This window comes from Macaca fascicularis, chromosome 13, assembly GCF_037993035.2.
Source record: "Macaca fascicularis isolate 582-1 chromosome 13, T2T-MFA8v1.1".
In the NCBI taxonomy this organism is placed as follows: domain Eukaryota; kingdom Metazoa; phylum Chordata; class Mammalia; order Primates; family Cercopithecidae; genus Macaca; species Macaca fascicularis.
Window position 1 is genome coordinate 35,612,555 of NC_088387.1, and position 16,516 is coordinate 35,629,070.

The 16,516-nt window shown below is 42.5% G+C and overlaps 1 protein-coding gene across 1 annotated transcript in view; it reads right to left on the reverse strand.

Annotated features, from left to right (window-relative positions):
• Positions 1–15,222: 15,222 nt before the first annotated feature.
• LOC141408388 (uncharacterized) overlaps positions 15,223–16,516 on the reverse strand; it is a 64,692-nt gene continuing 63,398 nt past the window's right edge. Inside the window, exon 3 of the mRNA XM_074012521.1 lies at positions 15,223–15,981. The gene's annotated coding sequence lies outside the window, so the exon portion shown is untranslated. The remainder of the gene's footprint in view (positions 15,982–16,516) is intronic.

A 16,516-nucleotide genomic window follows, 5' to 3' on the forward strand; every position in this document is an offset into this window, starting at 1 on the left:
TTTGTTTGGGAAAACATTTCCATAAGCTGTGAGTGGTGGGAGTAGGAGCCCAAAGCACTGGATGTTTCTACAAGTAACTCAAGGTAAGAGATAGTCTATTCTACCTGAGACAAAGAGGGGAATTTGGCCTCTAAGAGGCTGGAGAGAAAATTTAGAGAAGCCAGGAAAGGAAGGGAAGAGACGCCTATAAGATAGTGTGTGAAATGAAGGCCAGTGGCAGAGGGTTAAGGGCCGTGTCCTCCATCTCCCTAACCTTGACTTTCTGTGAACATCTTCACTATTTTGTGTGAGTAGAGTCTTTTGTAGAAGTCAAAGAAAAGGCTAAGCTTCACATCTGCAAGCCATGTGGTGTGGAAAGAGGTAGCCTTTGTAAGATCAAGAGCTCAGAGAAACTTGGCCTCCAGGGAAACAGAAGAAAACTTAAGTCATGCTCTGCACCTCCCCTGGGCCTGGAGATCCCAGCCAGCATCTGGCTTACATGACTGATTGTGTTTTCTTATTGGCTTTCGTCACTGGAAACTCACTGGGTCATTGTGTATATTGGGGTCCCTTATAATAAATGTTCAGGAACTTATTGGCTTTCATCATTGGGAAACTTAGGGTATATCGGGGGTCCCTTATAATAAATGTTCAGGAACTTATGCAGAGTTGCTCCCCGCATCTTATCCTACTATTTGGCCTTCATTTCTCTTGCTTGTCCAGAAAGAACCTTGTTTTCGTCTGCCTGGCATCCCTTCCTGTGACACATATTGTCCCACTCCATATGGTCCCTACAGAGCTGCCAATCAGAGTGCCCGGCCCCACCTCCATCACAGGTGTGGGTACCTGACTGCTGGCAAAAATGCCCCACTCGCCTGGCCACAAGGGTGGCCACAGAACTCAAGGTGGGTCAATCAGAGAATCGCCTAAGGTTGATATGGGGAGAGAATGTTCTCTCAGCTGCTTGCTAATTTGAATGAATATGAATTTGAGGAGCTCCCTTGTCCATCATATGAACACAGCTTCATTTAGCCTGATGCCAAGCGGAGGCAAGCAGATCTGAGAGACGGAAGAAAAGACAGAGCACTGACAGTATCATTTGGGCCCCAAGATCTAGCTATACCTTCAGCTGCAGCCATCCCTGGGTCTACCTGTAAATTGAGCTAATAAATTCTCTCTTTTTTCATCATGCACTGGGATACAGGCTGGAGGCAGAGGTCAGATTAGCTTTGTTCCCCATTTCAAGTCCAGAGGAAGCCCTCAATTTGGGCATAAGGTCAAAGGGGCTGTGCTTATTTTTAAGTGTCAGAAACTACAAGGGAAAATTCAGTTCAAGGACCATAACCAGGAATAAATTTCTGAAGTTAGTTACTAGTTAACAAAAGATCAAATGGAACAACTTCCCGGTAGGATTGTGGGGAAATAAAATTTCCAGAGAACTCCAAACTTGGCAAATGGTGATCTGTGATTGCTCAAATGCAAGGACAAGTTCCAGGCCCTGCAATTATGATGAGAGGAGGCCCCCAATGGGAAGTCTTTCTCTGTGCCCTTCTCAGAAGTGGCCATCGAAAACCCTAGACAGGGAGTGTCCTTGAAATAGGAAGGGAGTTGGGGTCACTTGAGTTGGCTGACCAAGGAAGTGAGTGCCCTGCCTGGGGCTGTCGCAGTTCCTTCCCTGTAAAGCATGCAGTATACAAATGGGAGATTTTATTGCAGTGTTTGTTTTCCCGTTATCACTGGGGCCTCCCTATGTTGGGCATGGTGGTGATGGTGGTTAAACTTCTTTTGAAGCTATAGTCTACCAAATCCACAGAAGGTTGTTTCAAAACCTAATGAAGAAGGAAAATATATCACCCAGAAGCTCTGGGCCTGGGACTGGATCTGGCAACTAGATATTAATTGGTTTTTAAGTTTTTGTTTATATACTCATTGTATTATGCTAGGTGGGGGCATTCAGAGAATTGCATTTATGGAAGAAGGGTGATTTTCTTGCTCTAGCTTTCCTCCCAGAAGGGACCTCTTCTCTGGCCCCATGTAGTTTTGGAGTTTCTAGGAGTCCAAATACCCCCACCCCTATTCCATCTCCACAGAAGTGGGACCTAGCCCACAATAGCCAGACAGAGGACTCCATCTTTCTATCCACTGTGATTTGTTCAGTTGTGGGCATGTGACCTAAACACAGTCAATCAGGATTGACAACAAGCACTAAGGCCTTCTTTACCCAAAACATGCTAAAGAAGTCAATGCAGCTTCAAGCTCAACATTCCGTTCTCTTTTCTTAAAGGTTCTTCCTTCATCCCAACATTGAGATTTTCCACTGTTTTACCTCATGAAAGTTTAGAGCCTCAGATCATCAGTTTTCCTTTGACCTATGGCATGAATTATTTAGACAATATATTTTAATTTTCAAACCTATAGATTTTTTGTTTTTACTGATTAACTTTATTATTTTATTTAGAGAAAGTGATTTATATAAATGCCAATTCTTTGAACTTTATTTAGGCTTGCTTTCTGTACTAGCATGTGTCAGTTGTTATAAAACATATCTTGGGTGCTTGAAAATAATGTTTTCCTAAATTAATTGGTGAAAAGTTCTATGTAAGTCACTAATTATTGTGATGTTCAAATCACTAATATTTTTATGAATTTTTTTGTTTTCTATCTACTTGGTCTGTAAATCTCCCATTATAATGATGGATAAGTCAATTTCTCCTTGTTATTCTAATTTTTGCTATCTTTTGAAGGCCTGTTAGTAGGTATTTGCAAGTCTGGAATTGTTAAATCTTCCTGTGAAATTAATTTTGTAGCAATATGTGTAACTCTCTTTATGATTAGTATAATTTTTAAACTTAAAGCCTATTTCATCTGTTATCAGTCTGGCTGCACCAGCTTTCTTTCAATAAAATTTGCTTAGGGTATCATTTTTTCCTGCTTTTATTTTCAACTTTTCAATGTTCTTATGTTTCATCTTTGTGTCATATAGGCAATATGTAGTTGAGGTTTTTTGTTTTTATCCAATCTGGTAATCTGTCTTTTAACTGGAGACTTTGGTCCATTTACATTTATTACAGATGTTCAAAGTTAATGTCTTAATTTGGATTGCCTCAGAAGCAGACCCTGAGGTGAGAATTTGAACGAAAAGGTTTATTTGAGAGGTAGCTTGAGACAACCCTGATAAGGGAGTAGGGAGGTGAGACAGGGAAGGGAAGGAAGCTGATAAAGTATGTCTCATTTGGTTACCAATGTGGCCAACTAGGGCTAAATCTCAATAGGTAACTCTAGGAAACAGTGCAGAACAAACCAAGGAATGAGGGTGAGGGAGCTGGAGTGTTTATCCATTAATTCCAACCCATTATCAGTTGAGGACTGCTTCTGGGTACATTAATTCCTCAGCACTTCCAGCTTATCCTGCACACATGCAGGGGAGACACAGTGGTCACAGGGAGCCCTCAGGCAAAGAGCCCCAAATACTGCCAGTTAAAAGTTAGGAGAGAGGCCAGAAATGCTAAAATCCAAGGCTGTATGGGCAGGGCACTGATAGCATCTGCTAGCAGTTAATATCTTTACTATCCTGCAAAATACAAAAAACTTAACTCAAACTACCATCATCCAATTTATATGGCATTGTGTAGAATTTTCGTTCTTTTTAAGCACACAAATCATTATTTTATATAGTCAGTGTATGCTTAATTTCACCAGACATCCACATTTTTTTCTTGCTCACTTTTTCTTTGTACATCTTAGATGGCTTTTCTGGAATCAGTTTTATTCTTCCTGAAATAAATCCTTTGGAGTTCTACAGTATAGTATGTTGGACTTACCAGTCTTGCCTGAAAATGTCTTTATTTTATTCTTTGTTCTTGAATGAGAATTTCCTGGATTAAAAATTCTACACTGACAGCTATTTTCTCTATTTTGAAGACATCATTAAGCTGTTTTTTGGCTTCTGTTTCATTGATAAGTCAACTACCAGTTTGTCATTCTTTGGTAGGTAATTTGTCTTTTCTGTCTGCCTGCCCTTAAGATCTCTGTCTCAAGTGTTCTGCAATTTTCCCATGAGTGTTTAGTTATAAATTTCCTTTTTTTTAATTTTAATTTTTTTTTTTGAGACAGACTCGTGCTCTGTCACCCAGGCTGGAGCACAGTGGCACAATCTCAGCTCATTGTAACCTCTGCCTCCCCTCCCGGGTTCAAGCAATTCTTGTGCCTCAGCCTCCTGAGTGGCTGAGATTACAGGCATCTGCCACCACATCCAGCTAATTTTTTGTATTTTTAGTAGAGACAAGGTTTCACCATGTTGGCCAGGCTGGTCTCAAACTCCTGGCCTCAAGTGATCCACCCACCTTGACCTCACAAAGTGCTGGGATTATAGGTGTTAGCCGCTTCACTTGGCCTTTCTTTTATTTTTATTGCGTTGAATTAGTTGGGCTTTCTGAATCTGTTGATTTATGTCTACACCATTTAGAACTAAGTTAAACACATGTGACAGAAAACTCAAAATAATGGTGGCTTGTAAAGGACAGAAGATTATTTCTCTCTTGCATGCAAGTAGTCAGATGTTGGACAATCCTGGGTTGTTAAGGGTCTTCTAGCTCACTGTTCCACTGCCCTATAATGGCTTCCTTTCTCAGGGTCTAAGTTGGCTTCTGGAGCTCCCACCCTCATACCTGTGTCCCAGCCAGCAGGATGGCACAAGAGAAGGAGGGCTTGCCCCTTTTTCTCTGAAGAGACTTCCCAGAAGTCTTAAAGACTTTTACTTATACTTCAATGCCAGAATGCAGTCACATGACCACGCCTAGCTAAAAGGGAGGCTAGAAATAATAGAACTTTAGTAGGTTGCATTGCTACTATACTTTGGACATTTGATCCTGCAAACCTCATGTTGAAACTTGGTCCCCAGTGCTGGAGGTGGGGCCTAATGGAAGATGTTTGGGTCACAGGGGCAGATCCTCTATGAATAGCTTGGTGTCATCTTCATGGTAATGAGTGAGTTCTGGCTGTATTAATTCCTGCAAAAGCTGATTGTTGAAAAGAGCCTGGCACCTTTCTGATTTCTCTCTTGCCATCTGATCTCTGCACAGGCCAGCTTTACTCTGACTTCCACCATGAGTGGAAGTAGCCTGAAACCCTCACCAGAAGCAGATACTGTCACCATGCTTCTTGTACAGCCTGCAGAACCATGAGTCAAATAAACCTCTTTTCTTAATAAATTGACCATCCTCAGGTATTCCTTTATAGCAACACAAATGAACTGAGACAATTACCATTCCAAATAAATTTGTCGTTCTGACATCTGAAGAGGAGGATGAGTGCTATTAGAATAGGCAACTACCAATCTTTACCACAGTCTGCCTTTTGGCTATCAGACATTCATTTTACACTCCATTCCCACATATGGAACATGTTCAACCTCCAAAAGAGAAACCTTGAAATTCTCATCCAGTTACTACATCTAGGTCAAAGTTCAGTATCTTTGGGTGACACAGAGGTCTTCCCATCAGGTCTAGATGTAGCTCTTTATGTTCTAGTGACTTATAAAACAAAAGACAATCCGTCTAATAAACAATGACTGAATAGGTTAACACAATTATAGCTCTTGTTCAGCAAAGGGGAAAATGAGAAGCATGCAGTCATCACTGGTCCATAGTGATCACCAAGTCCAGTTGGGGAGGAGGAGTGGAGGCTTCCAGCCCTAGCAGTGGGGTAAGCTGCCTGGTTAGTACATCTGGCAGCCCCAGGTTCTTCCATTTGGGAGGAACATCCTAATCTATTGTCCTTTGTGACCATCACTTTGCCTTCTCTGAGTCTCCTCCCCATCCCTTGTCCCCCATGGTCACATCTGAGTGGGCATAAAAATTATGCTTCTTGGAGCTGCATAGCGTTTGCACTCTGTTTCCTGCTGATGCTGATTTAGATCCTGGGGTGTGCTTTAGGGAGTTTAACTGTCACAGATCCAATATTCCATTGTGTTAATATTACCACAAAGCATTTATCCATCCCACTGTTTGATGAGTGTTTTGGGGTAGTTACCAGTTTGGGGTTAGTACAAATAGTGCTGCTATGAATATTTTCAGGTTTGTCTTTTGATGAACTTACATTTCTGTTCAGTATTGTTCCAGCTACCTATTACTGCATGACAAAGTGTCCCAAATGTAATGGTGTCAAACAACACTCATTTTATTATACCCATGGGCTCTGTGGGTGAGGAACTTGAATGGGGGCATGGAAGGTATGGTTCGCTCTGCTCCACCTTGCATGGGGTCTCACTTAGGAAACCCAGATGGCTGGGGGTGATTTTAATGCCAAGGCAGGAGTCATGTGGAGACTTCTTGCTCACAAATCTGGTGTCTGAGCTGGAATAAGTTGAAACCTGCTCTTACCTGGGACTAAACCTCAGGATCCCTCTCCATAGTCTGCCCCTGTGACTTAGGCTTCCTCACAGTAGGAAGGTCTTGATATGGTCAAACTCCCTGCCTGGAGGCTCAGGAATCTAAGAGTAATCATTCTAGAAAGGAAAATTGAAGCTGGAAGGCATCTTATGATCTTTTTCTCTCTGCAGAGTCTCATAGTGTCACAAACACCACATTCTATTGGTTGAACTGTCACGCTCTCCATAATTCAAAGGCATTTGATGTAGATTCTGCCTCTTGAGGAAAGGTGTGTCAAAGAATTAGACGCATCCCCAGGAGTGGAATTTCTGGGCCACAGGGTATGCATATACTCAGTGTTGGTGCTGCCAATCAATTTGACAAAGAAATTACATTGGCATAACCCCCATGAGCAGTGTATGAGAGCTCTGCTTGGTCCTGCCTTTTTCATTTTAGCTATTCTGGTGGGTGTGAAGTAGCAGCACATTGTGACCTTAATTTGCATTTCCTTTGAATTTTCCTGATGCCTAATAATACAAGCTGTAGTGGGCTGAGTGGTGTCCCCCAAAAATATTAGATGCTTTAATTCCTGAAAGCTGTGAATGTTGCTTTACATGGTAAAGTTTTTGCAAATGTCATTAAGTTAAGCATTTTGAGATAAGTAGATTATTCTCGATTATCTGGTGGGCACTAAAAACCATTACAAATTGACGTGGTTTTGCTGTGTCCCCATCCAAATCTCATCTTGAATTGTAACTCCCATAATCCCCATATGCCAGGGGAGGAATCCAGTGGGAAGTAATTGAATCATGGGGGCAGATCTTTCCCATGCTGTTCTCCTGGTAGCGAATAAGTCTCACAAGATCTGATGGTTTTATAAAGGGGAGTTCTTGCACATGTGCTCTTGCCTACCACCATGTAAGATGTGCCTTTCTCCTCCTTTGCCTTCTGCCATGATTGTGAGGCCTCCCCAGCCATGTGGAACTGTGAGTACATTAAATCTCTTTTCTTTATAAATTACCCAGTCTTGAGTATGTCTTTATTAGCAGTATGAGAACAGACTAATACAGTAAATTGATACTGGTAGAGTGGGGTGCTGCTGTTAAGATACCCAAAAATGTGGAAACGACTTTTGCAACTGGTTAACAGACAGAGGTTAGAACAGTTTGGAGCGCTCAGAAAAACACAGGAAGATGTGGGAAACTTTGGAACTTCCTAGAGACCTGTTGAATGGCTTTGCCCAAAATGCTGATAGTGATATGAACAATAAGGTCCAGAATGAGGTGGTCTCAAATGGAGATGAGAAACTTGTTGGGAACTGGAGTAAAAGTCAGTCTTGATATGCAAGATGACTGGTGGCATTTTACCCCTGCCCTAGAGATCTGTGGAACTTTGAACTTGAGAGAGATGATTTAGGATATTTGGCAAAAGAAATATCTAAGCAGCAAAGCATTCAATAGGAAGCAGAGCATAAAAGTTTGGAAAATTTTCAGCCTGGCAGTGCAATAGAAAGGAAAAATCTATTTCCTGGGGAGAAATTCAAGCCTGCTGCAAAAATCTGCATAAGTAACAAAGAGCCCAACATTAATCACCAGGACAATGGGAAAAATACCTCCAGAGCATGTCAGAGACCTCTGTAGCAGCCACCCCCCCATCACAGGTCTAGAGGCCTAGGAGGAAAAAATGGCTTCCTGGGCTGGGCCCAGGGTCCCACTGCTATGTGCAGCCTGTGGTCTTGGTGCCCTGCATTCCAGCCACTCCAGTTGTGGCTAAAAGGTGCCAAGGTACAGCTCAGGTTATGGCTTCAGAGGGTGCAAACCCTAAGCCTGGCAGCTTCCACATGGTGTTAAGCCTGCAGGTGCATAGAAGTCAATAATTGAGGTTTGGGAATCTCCACCTAAATTTCAGGGGACTTAGGGAAATGCCTGGATGTCCAGGCAGAAGTTTGCTGCAGGGGCGGGGCCCTTATGGAGAGTCTCTGCTAGGGCAATGTGGAAGGGAAATGTGTGGTTGGAGCCCCTGCAAAGAGTCCCCACTGGGGCACTGCCTAGTGGAGCTGTGAAAAGAGGGCCACCATCCTCCAGACTCTAGAATGATAGATGAACTGACAGCTTGTACCATGCACCTAGAAAAGTCACAGACACTCAACACCAGCCCCTGAAAGTGGCCAGGAGCAGGACTATACCCTGCAAAGCCACAGGGGTGGAGCTACACAAAGTCATGGGAGCCCATCTCTTGCATCAGTGTGGCCTGGATATGAGACATGGAGTCGAAGGAGATCATTTTGGAGCTTTAAGATTTGGTTGTCCCGCTGGATTTTGGACTTCCATGGGGGCTTGTAGCCCCTTTGTTTTGGCCAATTTCTCCCATTTGAAAAGGGTCTATTTATGCAATGCCTGTATCCAGGAAGAAGCTAACTTGCTTATGATTTTACAGGCTCATAGGTGGAGGGGACTTGCCTTGTTTCAGACAAGACTTTGAACTGTGGTCTTCTGAGTTAATGCTGAAATGAGTTAAGACTTTGGGGGGACTGTTGAGATGGCATGATTGGTTTTGAAATGTGAGGACATGAAATTTGGGAGGGGTCAGGGCAGAATGATATGGTTTGGCTGTGTCCCCACCCAAATCTCATATTGAATTGTAGTTCCCACAATTCCCATGTGACATGGGAGGGGCCCAGTGGAAGGCAATTGAATCACGGGGGTATGTCATTCCCATGCTGTTCTTGTGATAGTGAATAAATCTCATGAGATCTGACAGTTTTATAAAGGGCAGTACCCCTGCACATGCCCTCTTGCCTGCCACCATGTAAGACGTGACTTTGCTCCTCCTTTGCCTTCCACCATGATTGTGAGGCTTCCCCAGCCATGTAGAACTGTGAGACCATTAAACATCTTTCCTTTATAAATTATCCAGTCTCAGGTATGTCTTTATTAGCCAGCATGAGAACAGACTAATACACTAATACAGACTAATAATTTATAAGAATACACTAGTGTTCTTTTAAAAGAGAGACAGAGGGAAATTAGACATTCATATAGGAGAAGGTGAGGGCAAGGTGGAGGTACAGATTGGAGTGATGTAGCCACAAGCCAAAGGAAGCCAGGAACTGCCAGCAGCCCCCAGAAGTGAGAAAAGCCAAGGAATGGATCTTCCTCAGAGCCTCCAGAGGGAGCATGGCCTTGCCAATACCTTGATTTTGGACTTCTTACCTCCAGAACTTTGAGAATACATATCTGTTGTGTTAAGCTGCCATGATTATGGGAATTTGTTACAGCAGCCCCAGGAAATTAACACAAACATATTTTTATTTCTTTATCAGCCATTTGCATATCTTCTTTTATAAAGTAGTCATTCAGGTATATTGCCCATTTTCTATTGGGTTGTCTACTGATTTGTTTATTGATTTTAGGAGTTCTTTTTATATATGCTGTTTCTTTCTTTTTTTTTTTTTTTTTTTTTAATATATTTTATATAAGTTGAACTGGTTTGTGTTCCCTGGGAAGCAGAGACTGAGGTGGTGTTAGAAGTGTAAAAGGTTGGGCCGGGCGTGGTGACTCATGCCTGTAATCCTGGCACTCTGGAAGGCCAAGACGGGTGGATCATGAGGTCGGGAGATCGAGACCACCCTGGCTAACATGGTGAAACCCCGTCTCTACTAAAACTACAAAAAAAATTAGTTGGACATAGTGGTGGGCACCTGTAGTCCCAGCTACTTGGGAGGCTGAGGCAGGAGAATGGCATGAACCTGGTAGGCGGGGCTTGCAGTGAGCCAAGATCGCACCACTGCACTCCAGCCTGGGCGATTTAGCAAGACTCCGTCTCAAAAAAAAAAAAAAAAAGAAGTGTAAAAGGCTTATTGTGGAGTACACTACGAAGGAAAAGGAAAGAAGGTGGGATTGGGTAACGGGAGCCATAGAACTGCAATACAGCCCTGGTGGCCTCTGACAGCCCAATAGGGAGCTCTGAAGCCAAGACTGCCCATCAGAGGAGCCCTGCTTCAGGTGGAAATAGCTAGGCCTTTGTACCACTGCCTTCTTTAGTCATTGGCTGGAGCATACTCTGCAAAGAGCATGGTTGGTTACCTTTGCCTTTCTGAATTATTGGCCACGGATGGTCTCCAAGAAGAGCACAACCTTGGCTCAAAAGCTGATGTGGACCTGAAGGCAGGCACCAACAGCAGGAGGTCGTGAGTTCATCACACTCCTCATAGCTTCACAGGAGGTCTTTTCTTAAAGGAGGACCTGAATAGTGCATTCACATCACCATGAGTCCAATATTGCAAATGTCTTCTCCCAGTCTATGCTTATCTTTCATGCTTTTAATGATGTCTTTTGATGAACAGCAGTTCTTGATCTTAATGTAGTCCAATTTTTCTTTTATTCCTTTATAATAAGTTATTTCTATGTCATTGTAAGAAACATTTGCCTACCCCAGTTTTCTTCTAAAAGATTTATTTTTTGGCCCAGCGCGGTGGCTCACGCCTGTAATCCCAGCATTTTGGGAGGCTGAGACAGGAGGATCATGAGGTCAGGAGATCGAGACCATCCTGGTGAACATGGTGAAACCCCGTCTCTACTAAAAATACAAAAAAAATTAGCCAGGCGTGGTGGCGGGCACCTGTAGTCCCAGCTTCTCGGGAGGCTGAGGCAGGAGAATGGCATGAACCCGGGAGGCGATGGAGCTTGCAGTGAGCAGAGATCGTGCCACTGCACTCCAGCCTGGGCGACAGAGCCAGACTCCGTCTCAAAAAAATATATATATATTTATTTTTAAATCTCTCACATTTAGACCTACAATCCATCTGGAATTTTTACGAACAATATGTGAAGTAGGGGTCACAATTTATTTTGTCCATTTGACTATTCAATTGCCCTTCAAAAGACCATCTTTGCCCCCTGCCCCACCATACTGTAGGTGTCACCTTTGCCATCAATCAGGTGAACATATATATTTTGATTGGCAGTTCCTCAATGGCTAATGATGTTGAGTATCTTTTCACCTGCTTATTGGCCATTTGTATATCTTCTCTGGAGAAATGTCTATTAACATTCTTTGTTCATTTTAAAATTAGGTTATTTATCTTTTTATCATTGACTTGTAGGATTCTTTACATAATCTAGGTAAAAGACCTTTATCAAATATATGGTTTGTGAAAATTTCCTCCCATTCTGTGGGTTGTCTTTTCACTTTCTTGATTATATTCTTTGAGGCACAAAGAGTAAATTTTGAGTAAGTCTAATTTGTTTCTTTTTTTCTTTTGTCACATGTTTTTAGTGTCATATACAATCCAAGGTCATGAAGATGTATGCCTATGTTTTCTTCTAATAGCTTTATAATTTTTTAGCTCTGACATTTAGGTTTTTGATACATTTTGAGTTAATTTTTGTGTATGGTATAAGACAGAGGTCCAACTTCATTCTTTTGCATGTGGATATGCAGTTGTTCTAGTACCATTTGCTGAAAATACTATTATTTTCCTCATTGAATTGTTTTGACACCCTTGTCGAAAATCAATTGATTATAGACGTGAAGATTTGTTTCTGGATTGTCAATTCTGTTCCATTGATCTATGTCTGTCCTTATGCCAGTACCACCCTGTCTTGATTACTGTAGCTTTTTAGTAAGTTTTGAAATTTGAATTGTGTCCTCCAACCTTGTTCTCTTATCTCAACATTGTTTTGGCTACACTGGATCCAAGATGAACAAAGTGTCCTATTGCATAACATACTCCCTTCTTTATAAGACAGTTGTGGTTGCACACAGATTTGTTGCCTTCTGTTAGCCTTAAAACAGGTGATTTGACAATGATTAGTTATTCTCAGCTGGGGACAATTTTGTGCCTCCCTTCCCTCCAGGGGACATTTGGCAATGTCTGCAGAGATTTGTGGTTATTACAATTGAGAAGAGGGTGCTACCCATCTAGTGGGGAGACACTACGGATGTTGCTAAATATCCTACGGTACACACAATAGGCCCCCACATCAAAGATTATCTGGCCCAAAATGCCAATCGTGACAAGATTCAGAAACCCTAGACAATAATTACCATGTCTTTTTTTTTTAACGCTTTCTACAGAAGTCCCGAGTACATATGTGGCTGCTATTTCGTTGAACTCCTTTAGCTTAGAAATACATTTTGAAAATGTTTATTTGTCAAAAATTAATGAAGGAGAATGAACATTGCTACCCTTTCTGCCTCAGGCACAGCGCTTAACGTATTAATGAAGCCACTAACACTCATTTCATTATTTTCTCCAGAACTTTTCTGCTTTGGGTCAAAGGTTGACATAAAATTTCCAAAGCAAATGATGGGCACACTGCAATTTTCAAGTAAATCACATAACTCAAGCAGAAACTATTAAGATTGAGTCTCTAGGCGTGAAAATATGTAACATTTCAAAGCTGGATTTTACTCAGATGAACATGTCACATTGTGCTTGATATGAGTACAGTAATTTTTCCACCCACTTTTGAAAAAGCTGGAGTCCCAAATGCAAGCCTGATATTCATCTTCCAGCATCTAGACTCAGGCTGCCAGTAAGAACATTCCCACGATCTCTCCCTGGGCCCCCAGTACAGACTCTACCTGTCTCAACTTGTGCTATCTTCCCTGCAGGGCTAGGGATTGAACAATGACTTGAAATTTTACAAAATACCATCAAGCTCACTTGCCCAGCTACAGAAAGAAAACAAAGATAATAAAAATCCTCATAAATTTATAGGGCCATTTGACTCAAGAGGTCCAATAGCATTGTCCGGGGATCAGGGCAGTAGATAGGGATGAAATCAGCAGCTATAAAGCAGAGATGGAATAAGGGTTTTGTATTGTTAGCAAGGTCAGTGTAGGGTACTAAGCATGAGTCTGAGGCAGTGTCTGTATCCAACGGGAGAAAGCACAGTTATCAACTGAGAACTGGCAAATGCCATATTTGCTATGCCTGCTTAAATGTCTTGATTTCTTTTTTTTTTTTTTTTTTTTTTTTGAGATCGAGTCTTGCTCTGTCTCCCAGGCTGGAGTGTAGTGGCATGATTTTGCCTTGTTTTGGCTCATTGCAACCTCTGTCTCCCAGGCTCAAGCGATTCTGCTGTCTTAGCCTCCCGAATAACTGGGATTACAGGTGCCTGCCACCATGCCCAGCTAATTTTTGTATTTTCAGTAGAGTCAGAGTTTCAACAGGTTGGCCAGGCTGGTCTCGAACTCTTGGCCTCAAGTGATCCACCTGCCTCAGCCTCCCGAAGTGCTGGGATTACAGGCGTAAGCCACTGCACCCAGTCAAATGTCTTGCTTTCATTGAGAAAGGCATATTAATGGAGGAAAGTTACTGGCTGCAGTTTATGTCATTTATACAGGGTTAGGAGAGAGGTCATCTTATCTTTATTGTCACACACAGTAGGAAAGGGTGCACATCCAGATGCATGTTGGCCTATGTCATCAGATTTCCACCACACCCACCTCCCCATTGTCCCGTAACACTTGGCTACTGTCTCAACTTTCCCGGTTCTCCCATCCTGGTTGGCTCAGTAGGTGAGTTGATTCTCTTTTCAGGTGCCTTCTTTGGATTTTCCGCACTCTTGGTGTGTGCACCTCAGCTCCTTGGACATCACCCTGACGTTGAGCCCCTGGTTCTGTGCTTGGGACTGAGGGTAAATGACACAGTCAGTGTCCCCAACCCCACCACATGGCAAAACAAATACTGACACTTCTAATTGCCTTTTTTCAGCTGGGGAAGTTTGTGTTGAATATTATCAGGATTTCAGGCAAAATGACTGGGTAAGAGATGACTTGATACCTGACTTAGAAGAGGACACCCTGATGGGCACAGTCCCAACTCTGACTTTGCTCCGGTTTGAGACAGTCCTCAGACAGTTCCCTTGGGTGAGGTTGCCAGATAAAACACAGGATGCCTAGTTAAATTTTCATTTCAAATAAACACGGATTAATTTCTTTGTTAGTATAAGCAGGCCCCATTTAGCACAAGTATATCCTACATTTTTATTTGCTAACTCTAGCAACCCTACTCCTGAGACAATATTGGGTCGGTCACCAAGTGTACCTGACACCCTGCTGTGGGCCAGGGCTGGGCCAGGGCTGGGCAAGAGTCAGCTCCCACCTCCCAGTGTCCCGCTACCAGCCCAGACCAGAGCTGACTGCACATGCGCAGTGAGCAGTACAGGCGTGTGTTGCGGTCCCACCGACGGGTACCGGGAGAATGGGCGCTGTTCTCTGGCCTCTGCATGGGGAGGGCCTCCACCTCTATCAAGGTCCTTGTGGTGGGACTTTCCACAACTGGGTTTGTAGTACAGCCAGGCAGCTAAAGAGAGTGACCAGCAGACACAGGTTTGAACATCACGCCAAAGGCATTGTGCAGGGTCCGGCCTGGTACACCAGAACACGGCAGGAGCTGTGGCAGCCAGGCTCCGAGCAGGGACCTCCCACTCCTACCCCTTCCCGCGTGCTCTGAGTGACCCTGGGAGAGAGAGAGAGGGAGAGGAGAGCACTTGCCTCTTCCCCACCCCCAGCCCACTGGCCACTCAGGAGGAGCCCTGAGATGGGGTCAGAACAGGTCTAAGTGGACTCCCTTTGTTTTGCAAGTCTCCTGTGACGGAGCCCCAGCCACACCCTTCTCCCATGGACAATGTCTCGTCCCGCCTGCCTTCCTAACAGGGACCCTTCTTCTGCCACTGGCCTTCCCTGTCTGCCTACATGGCTGATGATTTTCATTTCTTACGAAAATAAAGCTGGCTTTGTTAACTTATTTGTAATGTGCACACTTAATGTATAGATTCTTATAATGCCATCCTCTAATAAAAGAAGCCAGGGCTTCTTGGAAATGGCCACTAAAGGAAAAACAACAACAACAACAAAAACAAGCTTTTAGACAATTAAAGTTAGTATTATTTAGAGTCTTACAGAGGAGTCCAACCCCAGAGGAGTCTTTCAGAGCGTTTCTGTTAGACTGCTCCAAAGCAGTATTTCAGCCCACAGCTCACATACAGGTGATAGAGGTTCTCTGCTTGCGTTCAGAAGTCACATTACAGCAAAATGTCGTCAAAGTTTGGGCACACAAGTCCATCTGGTTGTAGATTACAGAGGCACAATCATTAATCTTGTCAGATGTTATCAGACTCATTCCCAGGAAGTCACCTCTCTTGGCAGGCGGAAAGAACCTTCTTATTGCAGGCAGGCCAGATTGCTAGCAGCATGGAGTAGGTCACGACACAAGGTTGCATGCCATTCTCCTGAATAATGATTCATCTCTTGTCAGTGGGTGACCAGTACTTTGGCCTTAGCCATTGAAGAATAGTTGTCCAATTTTGAAGAATTTAGGTAGAGAGAAAGGTAAATGTTTTAATTTTATTCACAAAAGTAAACTTTATCCAATTGTTGTAAAATAGCTCAAAAGAAAAGAAGCATTCTTCACTTTGGAAAACAAAATATAAATAGAATCAGCAATGTTTCAAACAGAAGTCATAAGAATCACTGTAACCCTCCATCAGTTCAGCCGCATGAAAATCGCTTTAGTTCTCCATAGTTCAGTCACATGTAATTCTTGTTCTGATTGATGTTTGGCAATCTTAATAAATGCTGAGATCTCACCACTGCACTCCAGCCTGGGTAACAGAGCCAGACTCTGTCTCAAAAAAAAAAAAAAAAAAAAAAAAGAGTACTTAGAGAAGAATTCAAAACAATAACTGTGGATGACAAAAACTTATAATAGCCATGGTTAAAATCTGATGAAAGTTCTCAATTGAAGAAAATTTAGTTATTTCTATTACATACAGTATTTTAAGATAACGACCAGAATGATGACAGACAGTGGCCCATCAGGACCATCAGTCTTTTATAAATTTTGTATACTCTTTAGAATGCTCACATTAATAACATCCATACAAATATAACTTTGGAAAACATTTAACATTACAATCAAAATTATTTGATAGATAACATATTAGAATTTTTTGGATTTATATAATTTTAGAACATTTATATCAATAACATACCCATAAATGTAACTGGAAGATCTAGTATCATTTATGATTTGATAATGCTTTCCTTATAATTTTCCAAATAAGCCTAATCATTTAACATCTATGCAAGATGAGAGATGCTTTTTTTTTTTAGGTTTTTCAGCAACCCAACTGGAAAATCTCAAAGTTACGTGAAGC